The sequence below is a fragment of the Dasypus novemcinctus genome, chromosome 30 (assembly GCF_030445035.2).
Source record: "Dasypus novemcinctus isolate mDasNov1 chromosome 30, mDasNov1.1.hap2, whole genome shotgun sequence".
Classification (NCBI taxonomy): Eukaryota; Metazoa; Chordata; class Mammalia; order Cingulata; family Dasypodidae; genus Dasypus; species Dasypus novemcinctus.
In genome coordinates this window covers 35923345-35941351 of record NC_080702.1, presented here as the reverse complement: position 1 = coordinate 35941351, position 18007 = coordinate 35923345, and the positions used below count along the sequence as shown (strand labels likewise).

The 18007-nt window shown below is 39.3% G+C and overlaps 1 pseudogene; it reads right to left on the bottom strand.

The window, feature by feature from the left end:
• The window catches only part of LOC131276784 (vomeronasal type-2 receptor 116-like), a 54440-nt pseudogene extending 39374 nt beyond the window's left edge, over positions 1–15066 (bottom strand).
• Between the last annotated feature and the right edge of the window lie 2941 nt (positions 15067–18007).

Sequence of the window (18007 nt, the reverse complement as noted above, 5' to 3'; positions counted from 1 at the left end):
TGTCATCGAGATCTACCAGTGTATTAATGGGGAGTTTTCTCTTCTCACCTGACAATGTGAGAAGTCTTGGAAGTTATTAATGTATTGCAAATCCCACTTTTACATCCAGGAGCTCTCCCAGAGAAAATACCCTGTGATATTTTCTCTAGCCTTTGGTAATTTAGGAACATTTCTTATCTTCTTAGCTTAGCCATCATTATGTCTAGGCTGAAAGACAGATCCCAAAAAATGTATGATGAATGGACGAACTCACATGGTGTGTTTGTGAAAAATTAATTTCTGAGTTCTGACCTTTTAAATTCTGATTTAGTGGGTTTGAGTGAAGCCTGTGAAGCTATATTTTCAACAAGTGGTTCTAAATAATTATAATGTTATTAGACCACAATTTTGCCTTGGAAACAACCTTACATAGACAGATGGAGTATATGTTTGCCCACTCGGCTGGTTTGATAATGAAATATTCACTCCATTCTGGAGATGTGGATGGATGCCAAAAGAGCACTGCCTGCCCATCCTCTGTAATTTATAACAATCCAATTGGAAGCTACTTTTGCAGTGGGTTTGACCCAAAAATGACACCAATTTTCACACATCAAGAAATAGAATGGACCAGTGAGTATTGATAAAGTGTAGTATCTACACATCAGCAGTAAGACACCTTTAGTCAATCAAGTTAGGCGTGCCAGCTTCTTGTACCAAAGAAGAACATTATCCCTGTGTAAACATTGAATATCTCCATATAAGGAAGTTAGAGTAGCCGTGCTTTATGGTTTTACTTTATGCTGGATATCTTTAAGGAGGGCTTAAAAAAGCAGAATTTATTTTTCAGAGGGCTGCTGTCAGGAAATGGGGGCAATTTAATGAATAAGTATCAAGACTTTCATCTAGGAGATGGTAGGAATGAAGTGGTGTTAAAGTTGCCCTTTATAAAGAAAAATGGCCACACATTATCAAAAAGAGATGAATGTCAGAGAAATTGTTAGAAATACAGATTATCAAGCACCTCCTCAGACCTAAAAAAAATTCAAGTTCAGGTCAGCAATCTCTAGAAACTCCTCCAGGAAATGCTGATATAACCGGAGATTGAGACTCACAGTCTTAATCCAATCTTCACTGATAGTCAAAACATGGGGCACAAAATATTCCACCACATAATATTAAGAATTGTCTTGCCTACGAGTGCTGGTGAAAGGTTGTACTTTTCACTTTATATAGAAAAGAGACTGTATCTTCTCTCAGGTATAAACTACAGAGTTGATACTAGGTCTTGTAGAGAAATATAGAAGACTTTCAAAGGCAAATAGTGATGGGAATAATATTGCATCTCTTTGGATCACCAATTTTTTTTTGGGGGGGGGAACATAGAAAACACGATCCTACTTCATTTTGAGATACTTGATGCAACAGTAGTTTGCGAAGGAATATGGGGAGATTTTTTTTTCCATTTCTTTAGGTCTCCACCCTTGAAAAATCACTCAACTCTCTTCTACATTTCATCCTTAAAATAAATCCTCTTTTTTCACAACTTAGAAAGTATAAATTTTCAAGACACTGTAAATTTGAGGAAGTTTTATATCATCATAAACTTATGTAATGGGCATGGAAAAGGAACTGTAATAAAATATACTTAAAATAAAATATACTTACATGACTTTTAACTTATATTGGATTGTTTGGCATTGTGAAGTATACAGTACTATTTTTTTTTCCCCAAAGCACACTCAGAAACCCCAGCTCTTATGCCTTAAACAATTTTCCAGATGCCTACTAATTCAAATCCCCCCTGTGGTCTTGTGAGTTGTGAATATTTGGGCCCCCACAACACTGTTCCAGGCACATAATTACAATTTTTGATTTATGCTAAATGAGGGAATGTGTTGGTAATTGAGCCTAAAAGACATGGAGGGGAGGGGCTGAATCTGAATAGGTGTCAACAAGGCACAGAAGGAAGAATGGCTGCAGAGAAGTCCCTTGTATTATTTCAGTAATAGGTGAAATATGTCATATCAGGTAGTTTAATTTGCATTTCTCTTAAGAGGAATGAGCTTGACTATCTTTTCATATGTTTAGGGATGTGAGAGCCAGGGGACCAGGATGTCCCCATTTAAATGAAACACAGGCTGAAGTACATAGCCGCCTGGTCTAACCTGTGAACACACTAGTTAAATTGTAAAGGTCCACTGCAAACTTCAATCTTCTCAAGGCTATACATTCCATTCTTGTGAAAACATCAACAAACAGCCTATTTGTTTGTGTCATGTGCCTTTTGCAGAAATTCAGTTCTTAAACTCTATGGAATGTCTTTGTCCTGAGGCCCCTTATATCCCCCTTCATTTTTTGATTTTTTGTGGGGTACTAAGTTCATTCTTTCACTGGCCATCATTGAAGCTTCTTCTATTTATAAGCCCTAAGAAAGCTCATGTTTAACCAATTGCCTGATGTATTCTTTGGTCTAATGGATTCCCCAACCTCTGTCTTTTAAATTTGGGTTGGAACACTTGTTGAGCCACAGCAGGAGACTGAAGAAATATGGGCAGTGTTGGGCATGAGCTCAGGAAGGGAGTATCTGTGGAGAATATTCCTCATTGTCCTATCATTTTCATGTAGGAAATTGCCTGCCCTCCTGGGAAATTGGGGACCAGATGAGTGGAGATGACAAAGATAATATTGGTTTCCCCACTTGATTGGCTGTTTTGGAACTCCATGTGCCTATGAGGACACCAAAAACCCTTATGGGAGTAGAGTCCATGCTGAAAGCACAAAAGATTATGAGGTTTGGTAAAGATACAGGCATGCTGCCACAGGAGTTAACTGTCTGTTGCAATGGGTGGCATGGTTAGCTATAACAAATTGTCTTGAGGAAGACAAATTAATCTGCCATTTGAAGGAAGAGTTACAACTAGAAAGTGATTTGTGAACTTCCACTTTTACCTTAGAGACTGATCTCAATGTGGAACTCTTTAAGAAGGATTTGGAACATAACATCTGGTACCCATGGCCAGAAAGACATAGCGATTCAGAGGTAGCAACTCTGGAAGGAAAAATCTTCCAATCATGTTGAACTGCTTTTGCAAAGGAAGGATAATTTTCAATTACAACAACTCACGCAAACAGAAATGCTAATTAAGGGCACTTGTCTGTGAAACCATGCTTGTAAGAAAATATTCTGCCAATGTTAACTAAGATAAGGAACACTTAGCTGCAGCAAACCTGCAAACCTTCTATCACCTGGATGATGTAGCTGTGGGCTTGTGGAAGCTAGTAGAATTAGTTTAGCTGCTGGAGAAGTAGAAAAACCTAGCAACATTAATGATCTCTCTTCTTTGTCCATGTTAATTCTAATTGGACATTATAGCTACATTGACAAAATTACTGCTGTAAAAATTTAGTAACTTTAAAACAGAACAACTCAATGAAAGTAAAAGAGAACAAGAAAAAAAACTGCTGGCTGCTTTTGTAAGCCTACAATTAAATTATGGCTTAGCCTCAATAGCAACCAGTCTCCCTTGCCATCTTGTCTCTCAAAAACTCTTTTGAGTATTGCATGCTACTGGGTATTTGAAGTGAAGTTTTGTCTGTATGTAACCAAATTGAATCATTACTCTGAAAAGTTTGCTGAATATTTATGGTAGTTGTATGTTTTTAAAAATTTGCTTTGGACAGTTTCCAACATTATTTGGTAGCTTAGTTATGTTAACGTACCAGTTTCATATTGTATATGAATTCCAAAAATAGAGATTAGATGATATTTGTAATCTGGGCTCCTTTCTAGGCATATTAGATCATACTAGATTCAGAGGTTTCACTTTTACTCAGTTAAATAATGCTTATGGTTTTGACTGTCCCGCTTCAGTAGGTTGTTGAATGCAAACCCTCTTGGTGGTTGGGGACTTACCGGGAAAACACATTGCTGGAAGGGAGATTGGAGTTTTGAGCTAGAGCCCCTGGGAAGTAGACACAGAGAAGCAGATGAAAGAGAGAAATCTCCATTAGACATGGCAGAGGTCCCAGGAAGAAGTACAAGCCATTCAACAGATAGTCTACAGTTGGCCTTGTGGAGGCAGCAGAGCAGCTGAGCCCTGAAAGGAATGAGCCCCAGTAAAGAAACAAAACTTATCCGACCCTACACCTGATATTGGAAGAAGATGGGATCATAGAGGCAAGAGAAGAAGGGGGAAGCTGAAACTTTGCAGATTTTTGCAGCTATCTTGTTCCAACTTGTGCCAAAAGACTTTGGTGAGGAAAGTAACTTAGACTTTATGGCATGGTAACTGTAAGTATTGTTTTTGTTGGGTAAGACAAAAGCTAGAATAGTTGATAAAGTACAGTGTCTTCTCATACTGCAAAGTGTAAGAAAGAAATCTTATTTTCGAAGAAAACAAGGCTCACCTAATTGTGAAGAAGAAAATAATTTATTCTCAATTTTGCAAGAATGGGTACACAACCAGAAACTGTGGCTGGTGCCTTGAACAAAGGAAAATGACAAAATTTATACTCCTAATCCTCGCATGTAATCCTTCCACTCTTTCTCCATAGATTGGATGCTTCAGAGGTTACAGCCTATCTGAGATGTCTAGCTTTCCCATGCAAGTCCACTAGTTTTTGATTAACAGCTTCCCACATCACATTCCAATCATTTTGGCTTTTCCTTGCTCCTTTTGCTAAATAAGGAATGGAATTTACCACTGAAATGGTATTGACTTAGCTCTTTCTTATCCAACCTTTTTACTGCCAATGGGACTGGCTTAAGATGGTTTCATTTCTTCCTGCATATCCTGGGAGTGGGAGACTGAGGCAATAGGCTGCCAGGTTACATTATATTTTATTCCTCCCTACTTATATTAATTTTATGTGAAAACTAAACTGATCCCTATCACTTACAAAAATCTAAAACAAGTGATGGCCTATTTGGGGTTGTTGGGGTACTGGAGACGAATCAATCCTCATCTAGCTCAGATATTAAAAATTTCCTATGTGCTAATCAGAATAGGTCATGCATGGGAATGGGAAGACCTCCAGCAGGCTGCTTTTGAAGGAGAGAATAGGTCAATAGCACAGGTTCAAACTATAAGTTGGGTGGACCCCAACTCACCCTGTGAATTGGATGCGGCTTACACCAATATTGGCTTTGGGTGGGGATTGTGGCAATGGCAACATTCTAAGCAAATACCCTTTGGATTTTAGTCTACAGTTGTGGAAAGGGGCCAAATTACAATTTAGCCTAACTTGGGAATGTTGAGGCAGATGCCCTCACATAGGTCTGGAGCCATAACACTGAGACCTGAGAACTGGCAGAATGGCTCTACAGGGAAAGCAGACATCATGTCTACCAGATCCTGTGGTGCACAGCCCAGCAGTTCCAGGTGTCTGTCACTCACTAGCAATTCATGGAAATTACCCATGGATGCTCATCATACTGGGCCTGACCACCATGACAATTATCTCACTGAATGGGATGTATTGACTGAGCACCAACTCCAGTTGCATGGTGGCAAGTTGATTACATCCATCCCTTCCCAATCTCAAAAGGGGCAAATTATGCTTTCTCTGCTGCAAACATTTCAAGGGATTCTTGTTGGACTTCCCAGAAAGAAAGGTCAACCAGAGGCTACTCTTTGCTGCCTGAAAAATGTAAGGGCACTATAAGGGGTGATAACCCAATCTGACATTAAACAAGGCATTCCATTTACTGGTTACCTCATTTAGTCTTGGTGGATCTGGATTTTGTTTGGACTTTCCATCTACCGTATAAAACTGCATCTTTTATAGAAAGGAGGAATGGCCTTTTAAAGGAAGAGATGAGATCTGATAATTGATTTTTTAAATTTAATTTAATTTAATTTGTCTAGGTTGTTTTAAAGTTTTATTGTCTTTTTTTTAAAGATACAAATATCAAAACCAATATTACATTAAAACATATAAGAGGTTCCCATAAACCCCACACCACACACCATCACTCTCTTTCCACATCAACAATCTCTTTCATCATTGTGACACATTCATTGGATTTGGTGAATACACTTTGCAGCACAGCTGTACCATATAGATTATAGTTTTCATTGTAGTTTACACTCTCTCCCAGTACATTCAGTGAGTTATGGCAGGATATGTAGTGTCCAGCATTTGTCCTTGCAATATCATTTAAGGCAAGTGCAAATCCTAAAAAGGCCTCCATGTCACATCTCTTCTTCTCTCTGCCTGCTCTCAGCACCTACCGAGGCCACTTCCTCCACATCAATGATAAAATTTCTTCCATTGCTTTTCACAAAAGTTCTGTAGTAGAATATCAGTAAGTCCGCTCTAATCCATATTTTCTTTTTGCATCCTTTGGACCATGGCATGGTGATGCCCACTCCACTTCTAAATCAAGAGGGTGCTTAGATCCCAGATGACTGATGGATGCAGTTCTCCTGCTTGAATTTCTAGGTACTCTTGGTTCCCTGTTGTGGTGGTTGATCATTTTCACCTCTCTATTAGCTGAAATTGGTAAGTCCAATGAACTGGAGAGGAGGGGTTGCATCTCTGCTGAGGCTTAGGGCCCTGCTGGCACAAGGACAGTTGAGAGATTCAAGCCTCTTGAGCACACACCAACCCCAGCACCAAACACAGTTTGAAAAAAAAGTGACAGAAGAGGCATGTGTAGAAAAGTCACATCTGAGTCCAACTCCATTACATTCAGGAGCACAAATTGCAAAGTACGTTCCACTGACAAGGCACTGAACTCCAGAACCATCTGCCATAACCATAGAATCTGTGTGTCTTCATAGCCCTTAGGAGAACTGGTACCCAGGGTTGTAATTACTTTTCTGTATCTGAGATCCTGCTGAGAAATGTGTAAGCACAATCCCTCTGATGAGCTCCCAACACTTTTTGAAGTCTCCTAGTCACATAAACTCATTTGTCTTTACCATTTCTCCCTTCTATTCAAAGTCTTTTTTTTTCCTTATTTCTCACTCCCCCCCCACCATTGTCTGCTCTTTGTGTCCATTCCCTGTGTGTACTTCTTGTGCCACCCACAAGGAGAGCTGATGAAGCAAGATGATGCATTGAAAAAGAGACACAGAGAAGAGACAATATGAGATGCAGTGAACTAGGGAGCTGAAGTGGTGCAAGAAAATGGTTGCTTTTCTCCCACTGTGGGAGAATGGTCACAGGATGGGTTCCTAATGAGAATGGATCTTTTTAACAATGGACTAAGAGGCTATATCCAGCCTTAAGCCATTTAAATTCAGCACCCAGTGATGCTGTCCTGCTTCAATTGAAATGGTACCAGCTGGCCTAATACAGGCATAAGGAATACAATTTACAGGGCAAGAGAATGTGCAGTCCAAAAAGGAAAGTTATAATAATCTATAGTTTACTATGCTTCAAACTATAAAAACTGAGGAATGTGAGGTCCTCTGACCTGATAATGGTCTATTCAGCCTCACTTTGGGGAATCTTAATTTCATGGGAAATGGACTACCCAAAACTTTTTATAAGGCCATAGATTGTACAATAAATCCAGTAATCTTTAAAAATCTGGGATCTCTTCTACCTACTGGACCTCTATGTGTACTTACGTGGACTCTTCTTATGCCTAGACTAGTTTTATTTATTTATTTCTTCATTATTTCCTTTTAAATGTTACATTAAAAGAATATGAGGTCCCCATAAACACCCCACCATGCTCCCACCACTCCTCCCACATCAACAACCTCCTCCATCATCGTGGCACATTCACTGCACCTGGTGAATACACCTTGGAGCACTGCAGCACCACATGGACAATGGTCTACATTGTACTCTACTCTCTCGCCCAGTCCACCCTTGGGCCATGGCAGGACAGATAATGTCCATCATCTGTCCCTGCAGCACCAACCAAGACAACTCCAAATCCTGAAAATGCCCCCACATCACATCTCTTCCTCCATCTCCCTATCATCTTCGTCTACTGTGGCCACTCTCTCCACATCAATGTTACAATTTCTTCCATTACTGATCACAATAATTTCACAGCAGAAAACCAGTAAGTCCACTCTAATCCATACTCTATTCCTCTATCCTGTGCACCCTGGAATGGTTATGTCCAGTCCCCCTCTACATCAAGTGGGGGCTTAGATTCCACATGGATGCAATGGATGTAACACTCCTGCTTTCAGTTGTAGGCACTCTTGGCTCCCTGATGTGATGGTTGACCTTCTTCACCTTCCTTGTTAGCTGGCCAGGGAAAGTCCAATAAACCAGAGGGTAGGAGTTGCAAGTCTGCTGAGGCTCAAGTCCTGGCGGTCACATGGACAGTCCAGTGATACAGGTCTCCTGAGTATACACCAACCACAATGCCAGGCACAGATCTGGTAAAAGTAACAGAAGAGGCATGTGTAGTCCACCTGCATCACACTCAGGAACACTCAGGAACACGGACTCCAAAGTAGGGTCAACTAACATGGCACTGAACTCCAAAGCCATCTTCCATGACCATATAACCTGTGGTTCTCTGTAGCCCTCAGGAGAACCAGCACCCTGCGTTTCCATCTACTTTGGCAGTCTCTGGTACCCTGCTGAGGCGTGAGTAAATGTTGCATCTCTGATAACCTCCCAATTCTTTTTTGGACACTCATAGCCATATCAACTCACTTGCCCATTCCATTTCCCCCTCTTATCCAAAGCCAAAAAGCAGTTTTTAACACCTGATATTACATGTAGGCTGAGATATTTTGCTGGCCTGAGTTGACCCTTCTAATCAAGGTCTTTTTCTAGTTACGGCTGATAATTGATATTAATTTCTCGGTGCCAGGGATACTCACTCCTGGGTGTCATGTCCCACACTGGGGGGAAGGTAATGCAGTGACATGTTGAGTTTGGCTTAGAGATTGGCCACGTTTGAGTGACATGGAGGCTCATGGAAGGTAACTCTTAGGCTCCCTGCAGCTCTAGGCCCAGTTCACATTCCAAGCACTCAGGCTCATAATTATAGTCATCAGTATCAAGGGCTCATTGTTGGACTGTCTCTCTTTATTGGTCATTGCCATTGAATTTGGGGAATTCTTGCTGTTCCATCGGGGAATGTGATAGAATTCCCATGGCTAGGAATTCTGTACTCCCTCAGTTGTCATTTTCAATTTAAACCACTATAAAAGATCCAAACATTGTTATGTACCTTGTATACATGCCCTGGAAAACTCCCTCCCAACCATGTGCCCCCCGTCAACAACACCCCACACCCGTCTTCCACCCCTGCCATAGTTGAACCACTCTGTAGTCCAAAACTTCTTTAAAAAAGAATCCTAATATATTGTCAGTTTCCATTAATAGTAAAATGGAATATAGTGATGGGTTTAAAGGTAAGATATAGAATACATAGTAATTAGAAAAATTAAATAAAGGACAAATAAATTGGGGTATCAAAAAAATAAAAAAATGAGAAAGCTTTGTTTTTGGTGCTTTGCATTTCATCACTGCTATATGTATTGCCATGTATGGACAGTGGCAAGGCAATTTCTTCCATTTCTTCCTCAGTGTCTACATCCTTTATTTTTTTTTATTATTAAGTTTATCTTCACATAAGTTTTAGATCACAGTAATTCACATATACAATATATGATACTCCCACATATCCAACATCAAACCCTTTATCCCTTCACAAATAATGATCTTTTTACATAGTTCATAGTCTATATATTTGCTTCAGCTGATGTACAGATATTGAAACATAGCTTTCAAACATGGTTCCTTTTGAGTTTACATTATGGTTTATATTTTAGACTATAAAGATTTCTAAATTTTTAGTTATCATTATGTTTTACATTACAGTTTACATTTTAGCCTATAGATATTTATACATTTTTTGGTACAATCTAACATGTCCTATCCATCACTGCATGATCTCATGAAACACTTCAATTGCCCCACAGTTACATCGATTCCATCTATTCAACACCTCTCCTCCCCTCCCCTCAGGGCCCACAGTGACAATCTTCATTACTTGAAGGAACATATTCAGAGATACTTGCAGCAATGTTCAGAATTTGAAATATTCGAATGCCCTAAACCATTGAGAGCCACCAGGTCTCTAGAGAGATACCATTCTCTCTGTTTGAGATGAGTCCTTCCCAGGATGTGGGTGTACCTTCACTATCATTGTATGGGTCTCCACACAATGATATAACTCACTATGACAAAATGAGCACTCACACACTCCCTAGAAGCTTGCCCTGTGTCAGATACCCCCCATTAAGTATCCTAAACAGATAACCTTCCATATTATATTTTCCAAAGTTTTTTCTCCACATTATAATTTCAACCACATTCCTGACAATCTCCCATGCTCCAATGTTCCCCCCATCCTACTCCAATTTCTGGGCCACCTGGCCCATTGTCCCATCCTCAGGCCCCCTCAAGCCCACAAAGCCACACCCAAAGGTACCCCCATGCCCCCACTCCACCCCTTCCTTGTACAAAAACTTACTTAAAGGTTGTCATAGATTTCACCCATGTAAGTGTCAGCTCGCAACCTTCTGTACCTCCCAACTTCCTTTAAGCTTATCATCTGGTCTCTAGCTCTCTGACAACTTGGTTTATTTATTTGATATCAGAGAAGTCATGCAGTATTTATCCTTCAGTGCCAGGGTTGCTTTACTCAATTCAAGGTTCTCAATATTCATCCATGTTATCACATGTGTTTGTACTGTATTTGTTCTTATAGCTAAGTAGTATTCCATTGTATGCATATACCACATTTCATTTATCTACCCATCTGTTGATGGACATTTGGGTTGATTCCAACTTTTGGCAATAGGGGATAGTGCTGCTATGAACATTGGGTTGCATATATCAATTGTTTCCTTCTTTTCAGTTCTATTGGGTATATACACAGCAGTGGAATTGCTGGGTCATGTGGCAAATCTATAGCTAGTTTTTGTTTTTTGTTTTTTTTTTTGAGAACCTGCCAAACTGTCCTCCAGAATGGCTGGATCCTTCTGTATTCTGACCAGCAGTGGATGAGTGTTCCCATTCCTCCACATCTTCTCAAGCCACTTGTAGACTTCTGATTTTTTGATAACTGCCAGTCTAATGGGAGTAAGATGGTATCTCATTGTTGTTTTGAATTACGTTTACTTAATAGTTAATGATTTTGAGCCTTTTTTTCATGTATTTTTTTAGCCATTTGTATATCTTCTTTGGAGAAGTGTTTGTTCCAATCTTTTTCTTATTTTAGTAATGAACTGTTTGTCTTTTTATTTTCAAGATATACTTCTTTATATAGAGAGGATATAAGTCTCCTGTCAGACATATGGTTACCAAATATTTTCCCCCATTGCATAGACTCTTTTTTCACTTTCTTGACAAACTCCTTTGATGGTCAAAGGCTTTAATTTTGAGGAAGTACCATTTATCTATTTGTTGTTTTGGAGCTTGTGCTTTTGGTGTGAAGTTCATGAAGCCGTTTCTTATTACAAAGCCCTGTAGATGCTTCCCAACATTGCTTTCCAAGGTCTTTATGGTCTTGGCTCTTATATTTAGGTCTTCGATCTGTCTTGAGTTGATATTTGTATAAGGTGTGAGGTGTTAATCCTTTTTCATTCTTTACATATGGATATCCAGTTCTTCAGGCATCATTTCTTGAAGAGGTCATTCTCTCCCAGTTGAGAGGGTTGGTGGCCTTGTCGAATACAATATGGCTGTATATATGAGTAAAGATGTAGATGAAAGGCAATAGTTTTGGTGGCCAAAATCAATAAACACAGAAAAGAGGAAATAGAGGATGAGGAAATACAGCAAATGTGAAGTGCTCCCTGCAACACCTAAAATTGAAAAAATAAAAAAGAAGAGAAAGAAAGAAAGAAAAGAAGAAAAGAAGAAAAGAAGAAAAGAAAAGAAAAAAGAAAAGAAAAGAAAAGAAAAGAAGAAAAGAAAAAAGTGGCAAAGGGGAGACGGTAAGAGTGCAAAAAAACCAAAAGAGAACAAAAGCAAAAAGAAAGGAAAAAGGGACTTGGTGGGGGATAAAGAGGAAGGAAAAACAAGAAGACAAGCCAATAAAATACCAGACAAAGTTTCAAGCAAGGAATCCTCTTTGCAGTTAAATAAAATGCTTAGGAATCTGATGTTCTCCCTTTCTCTCTTCCTCACTTGCCTCTCTCCCAGGGCAGCAGGAAACCTGCTTGAGAGGTCCAGTAGGAGATTATAGTGGGTCCTTTTTGAACTTGCTCTGCACAGAAAACAGTGACTCTTAATTTCCAGAAAGAGAGCACCCACACCTCACCAGAAACCCAAAATATGCTATTGGAAGCTTGGAAAGCAACTCCGACAGTCCCTCTACTTTATGTGTGCTTCCGGAAGACTAGATGATTTCCTAACTCCACCTTCTCCCAGACCAATTTTCCTATCCCAGCATGCTTAGGTAAATTGGACTTTATCAGCAGATTCAGCACTCTTTTCTTCCAAGGCTCTCCCCAAGCCAGCTCCTCCATGCACACACACACAAAAAGGGTGGGGACCAGAAATTTGAACTCACCTGTCCCCTCTGCTATACCTCTCACCAAATCCCTCACACTCATGGTGCCCATCCAAACCCAGAGAACTAGGGCAATCCCAGACTTCCACGAGCCCTGGACTTGGGAAAGGGAATTCCAGGACACTGCAGACCAAGGGTATGTAGGTCTGTGGAACATGGGTCATGGGGGCTTAGAGGACACTGACCTGGGGACCATGCCTCTGGGGGTCACAGGCCTGGAAATGCCACCACACAACCAACAGTTCTCAGGGAACCCTGAGCCCATCAGCCCTAGGAGAAAGGGTCCTGCCTCCCCATAGCTTCTGACCTCTGTGTTTGTAACCCACAATTCTACCTTCAGTAGTTCTGTCACAGGGTCTCCAAATTGATGTCCATACACCTCCTGCCTTGCAAGCCCCCAAAACAGTCTGCTCCAGCTAGACTCCAACCCCAATTGGCCGTTTCTTTGCAAGAGAGACTTGAGGTGCACTCACTCAGACACAATCTTCTATTCCTTGTCTTTTGTAGCATCTTTTCACATACACTTATTTATCAACTATGTATCATCTTGGTTAGAATTCCATTCAGATCTTTTGCCCATTTTTTAGGAGGTATTGGGGATTGAACCCAGGACATTGTACATGGGAAGCAGTGCTCAACTAGTGAGCTACATCTGCTCATCAATGAGCATTGGGTTATTTTTTTTATTGTTTCTCAATTAGTTTTTAAGAAGGTGCTGGGAATTGAACCAGGTGCACAGTCACTTGAACTACACTCACAGTATATTTTATAAATATTTTATTAATGAAGCTATGAACTTTCAAATCAATCATGCAGATATACAGAATTCCCATAGAACAAAATTTCATCAATGCACCACACCATCATGGAACATTTGTTACAGATTATGAGATTATATCATCAGACTATTACAACTAACTATGATCCATAGCATATATTTGGTATATCATTTCCATACTCCCCCACCTTAATATGTACATCTTTGATATTGATGCAAGAATATTACAGCATGTTTGTTAATAATTTTTAATTAGGTTTTTGCTTGCTTAATGTTGAATGTCAAGAATTCTTTGTACATTTGAATGCAAATAATTTATTGGATATATGTTTTGTAAACATTTCCCCAAGTCCAATGACTTTCTTCTCATTCCCTTATCAATGTATTTTACAGAGCAGAAGTCTTCATTTTAATAAAATACATCTTAAAAATTTTCTTCTGTCATGGGTCATGCTATGACTGCTTTACCTAAACACTCATCACGAAAAACCAAACCCTTGATTTTCTTGTATGCTTTATTCCAAAACTTTTATACATAGCATTTTACATTTGCATGTATGGTTCATTTTGAGTGAACTTTTGTGAAATATACACAATCTGTACCTAATTTCTGCTTTTGTTTGATATATGTACTTCCCATTTATTCAGAACCAGGTGTTGACAAGACAACACTTTCTACATTGATCTGACCTTTCTCCTTTTTCATAGAATATTTGATTACATTTGTATGGCTCTATTTCTGGGTTTTCTAACATTAGATTATGTGTCTATTTAAAAAAGACAACACTGTTTATGTTTTTTTAGTAAGTCTCAAAATCATTTAGTGTGATAACAATTCTGTTCTTCTTCAGTGTTATACTGGCTTTCTTGGTTTAGGCTGTCCATAAAAAGTTTAGAATTAGTTTTCATATCCTGAAAATAACTTGCTTGCATTTAGAACTGGACTGAGATGAATGTACAGGTCAGGTTGGATAGAAACAACATCATAGCAATATTGCATATTACATATGCAAAAGCAGAATAGCTCTAATTACTTAATAACTTAATTATTTTAAACTTGATTGTAGGAACATTTACACAACTCAAAATTTCTCATTTTACCTATTTTCAGGTGTACAATTTGGTAATACTAATTTCATTAAGAATATTGTACTACCATCACCAATATACAGTACCCAAATATTTCAATACAGGCCACAATATTGCTGATCAAAATCTTTGTTGAATAAAATAAATTCTACAGAATTTGTGATGAAAATTGTTGCAAGGATAAAATATTTTAATTATCGACAAGGACAGCTAGTCAGAAAGAGCATCCAAGGAGAAGCAGGAGTGGTGAGCATGTGTAGTTCACTATTGAGTGCCTGCTTTGCATATATGAGATCCCTAGTTCAATCCCTCATAGAAATTTTAAAACAAAAGAAAAAGAGCAGTGTTAGTTTTCCCAGTATTTCCATATTAAGTACGCTGGGGGCATCTGTATATAATAATAAATTTAATGTGTTTACAAACCATAGCATTTATGTTAATTTGGTGAAATCTATTTCTGTCTAAATTTGCATTTCTCTGATCACTTTTTCAATGGTTGCATTACATATATGGAAACAGAAAACCAAACCCATGTTTCAGAATTTATCCTGTTGCGCTTCTCTGAAGATACAGAATGCAGCCCTTATTCTCTGGGCTGTTCCTGTCCATGTACCTAGTCACTGTCCTTGCAAACCTGCTCATCATCCTGGCCACCATCACTGACTCCATGGTCCACATGCCCATGTACTTCTTCCTCTCTGACCATTCTTTTACATATATCTGTTTCACATCTAACACTGTCCCAAAGATTCTGCTGAACATCCAGACAGAGAACAAAACCATTACTTATGAAAATAGTCTCATCCAGATATATTTTCATGCTTTTGCTGGATTAGAATCTCCCTTTTGACTGTGATGGCCTATGATAACTTCGTGGCCATCTGTCACCCCCTGCACTACCTGGTCATCATGAACCCCCAGATTTGTGGTCTCCTGCTACTGGCATCCTAGTTATTGAGTATTTTGGTCTCCCTTTTGCATGACTTAATGGTTTTGAGATTGTGTTTTTGTACAGAGTTGGACATGCCCCACATTTTCTATGAAATTAATCAGGTGGTTCAACTTGCTTGTTCTGACCTTCCTCAATGACCTAGTGATGCAATTTGCAACTGATCTCCTGTTATTCCACTCACTGGGTTCCTTGGCACTTACTCTAAGATTGTATCTTCCATTTTGAGCATTTCAACAGCTGGAGGTAAATATAAACCATTTTCTACTTGTGGGTCTCACCTCTCAGTAGTGTCCTTGTTTTATGATACAGTTCTTGGAGTCTATCTTAGCTCTGCTGCTACTCAAAACTCAAGGGCAAATGCCATAGCCTCAGTGATGTACCCAGTGGTCATACCCATGTTGAACCCATTTATCTACAGTCTTAGAAACAAGGACATAAAGCAGGCCTTTAAAATCTTTGCAGGTGAGAAACATTCTCTTTATAAAATATTCTTTTGCCTCAATTTTAGTAATTTTCTCATGGTTAAGAAAGTTAAAGCCCTGGGAGACTTAAATGTAGATAGACTTGTCAGTGCATGGAAAGATAATCAGCTACATGCCTAATTTCTTGAATTCTCTCTAATTTTTGTACGTTGAAACACCTCTTTATTATGTAACTTCCTTTAAATCATTTGACTTCTCTGTCATATTCTCTATTGCAATACTGAAGACAGAATTTTCTGCCTGAATTTTCCGCAGTAAGCTTTTTACTCCAGTTACCTATAAAATTATAGTAGATGTTGGAACAATGAATGTGACTTCATTCTCTGCCAGATGCAAGCAATTACTCCTTTGCTATATTGATTTGGTGGAAAAATAAAAATCTGTCATATCAAAGACTTTATAATTATTGCAAGATTTGTGATAATTTTCTCCAGAAAGTGATCACAACTTGAACTAGAATTATCATCTAATTAGGTTGCAATAATTAACATTTCATGCCTCATATGTGCCTTTCTTCTGCACATTCAGCACAAGATAGAGGAGGCTGCAATAGATATCATAATTCATGATTATTCGAACATTGATGATGTCACTAATCTCTGATTCTTCCAGAGATGAAATATTAAACAATGTTGTTTAGCAGTGTTTCTGATTGGGAGAACATTTCAGGAACTTTCTCTTGGATTTTCCTAGATTAATAGTCTTCCTTTACAGTTAATATAAAGCAAAGTAAAATGAAATGAAAACAAAAAACTTTGGAAGGATATTTTTTGTTAATTGATTAGAAGATAAATATTATTAAAATATCAACTAAAAAAATGATTTATAATTTCAACACACTCGCAATTAAAATGCCAACAGCCTACTTTACAGTAATATAAAAGTCAATTAACAAATATATTTGGAAGATATAAGGGTTCCAAATAGCCATAATTAGCATCCTAAAAAATAAGAGTGAATTTGGAGGACTTATTCTTCCTGACATTGAAGTGTATTACCAAGCTACTGTAGTCAAAACAGCAGGTTATTGGCATAATGTTTGGCATATTGATTGGAATCAAATTGGTCATTCAAACAGGCTCTCACATCTACCAGCAATGGATTTTTGATAAACCTACCAAGTTCACTTTACTGGGACTTTGCATTCTCTTCAACAAATGACCTTGGAGAACTGGATATCTTGAAACAAGAGAAAGAAAGGGGATCACTATCCCTCTCCCCAAGTATCATCTCTAAATGAATCAAAGATCTCTGTTGGGAGCCAACCGCTGTGAAATCTATTTACAGCCTCCAACAACATGGCAAATCTCATAACTACTACAGCCCTGCCCCACCATTTCCTTCTTCTTCTTCCTCCTTGTTTCTTTGTTCTCCCCTTCCTGCCATAACTCTGGTAACCACAGCAGCATGCATGTGCAAGGTGCAAAACTCTGCAGACCCGGCACAAACTTTGAGCCAATCCCCTCCTTGGATGTCTGCCACCCGCAAGACCAGCCTATCACCTATGGATCTGCTCCCTTCCCTCAGTATAAATTCCCTTGTTCTACCCCCAATAAATGAGATTTGATCAGAATCCTGTCTTGTCTCCATTCTTCTCATACCCCTGCCCTCACTTCTTCCCACAGGTCCCTTGAATCTGCCCCCGGAGGTTCGGGACAAGTGGCGCCCAACATGGTCAGGACCCGGGGATGAAGTTCTAGCTGATGCTGCAAAGCCTGCGCAGGTACCCCAAGCCATCAGCTGGGGCCAAAGAAACCCAAGTCATCAGCTTGGGCTGCGGTGACCCGAGCCATCAGCTCGGGCAGTGGAGACCTTCTAAAGACTGCCTATCTTCTGAAGACTGTCTCGGTGAGTGATCGGCTATAATGGGGCAGGCATCCTCTAGTGATAGTTCCCTTTTCCTGTCTGGCCTGCAGGCCGCCCTTAGGATGAGAGGAGTAAAGGTTAATGTTAAAGAACTCTCTAAATTCTTTGCCTTCCTCCAAGAAATTTGTCCCTGGCTCCCCCAGGAAGGTACTATTGATGAAGAATGGTGGCGCCGTGTAGGTAACGCCTTACAGGACTTTTACAAAACCTTCAGCCCTAAAAGGGTCCTCATTACTGCTTTCAATTATTGGTCTGTAATTAATGAGCTCCTAGACACACACCATTCCTGTCCCCAAACAGCTGAAGTGGTAAAACAAGGCGAAAAGGCTCTTAGCCCAGCACTTTCT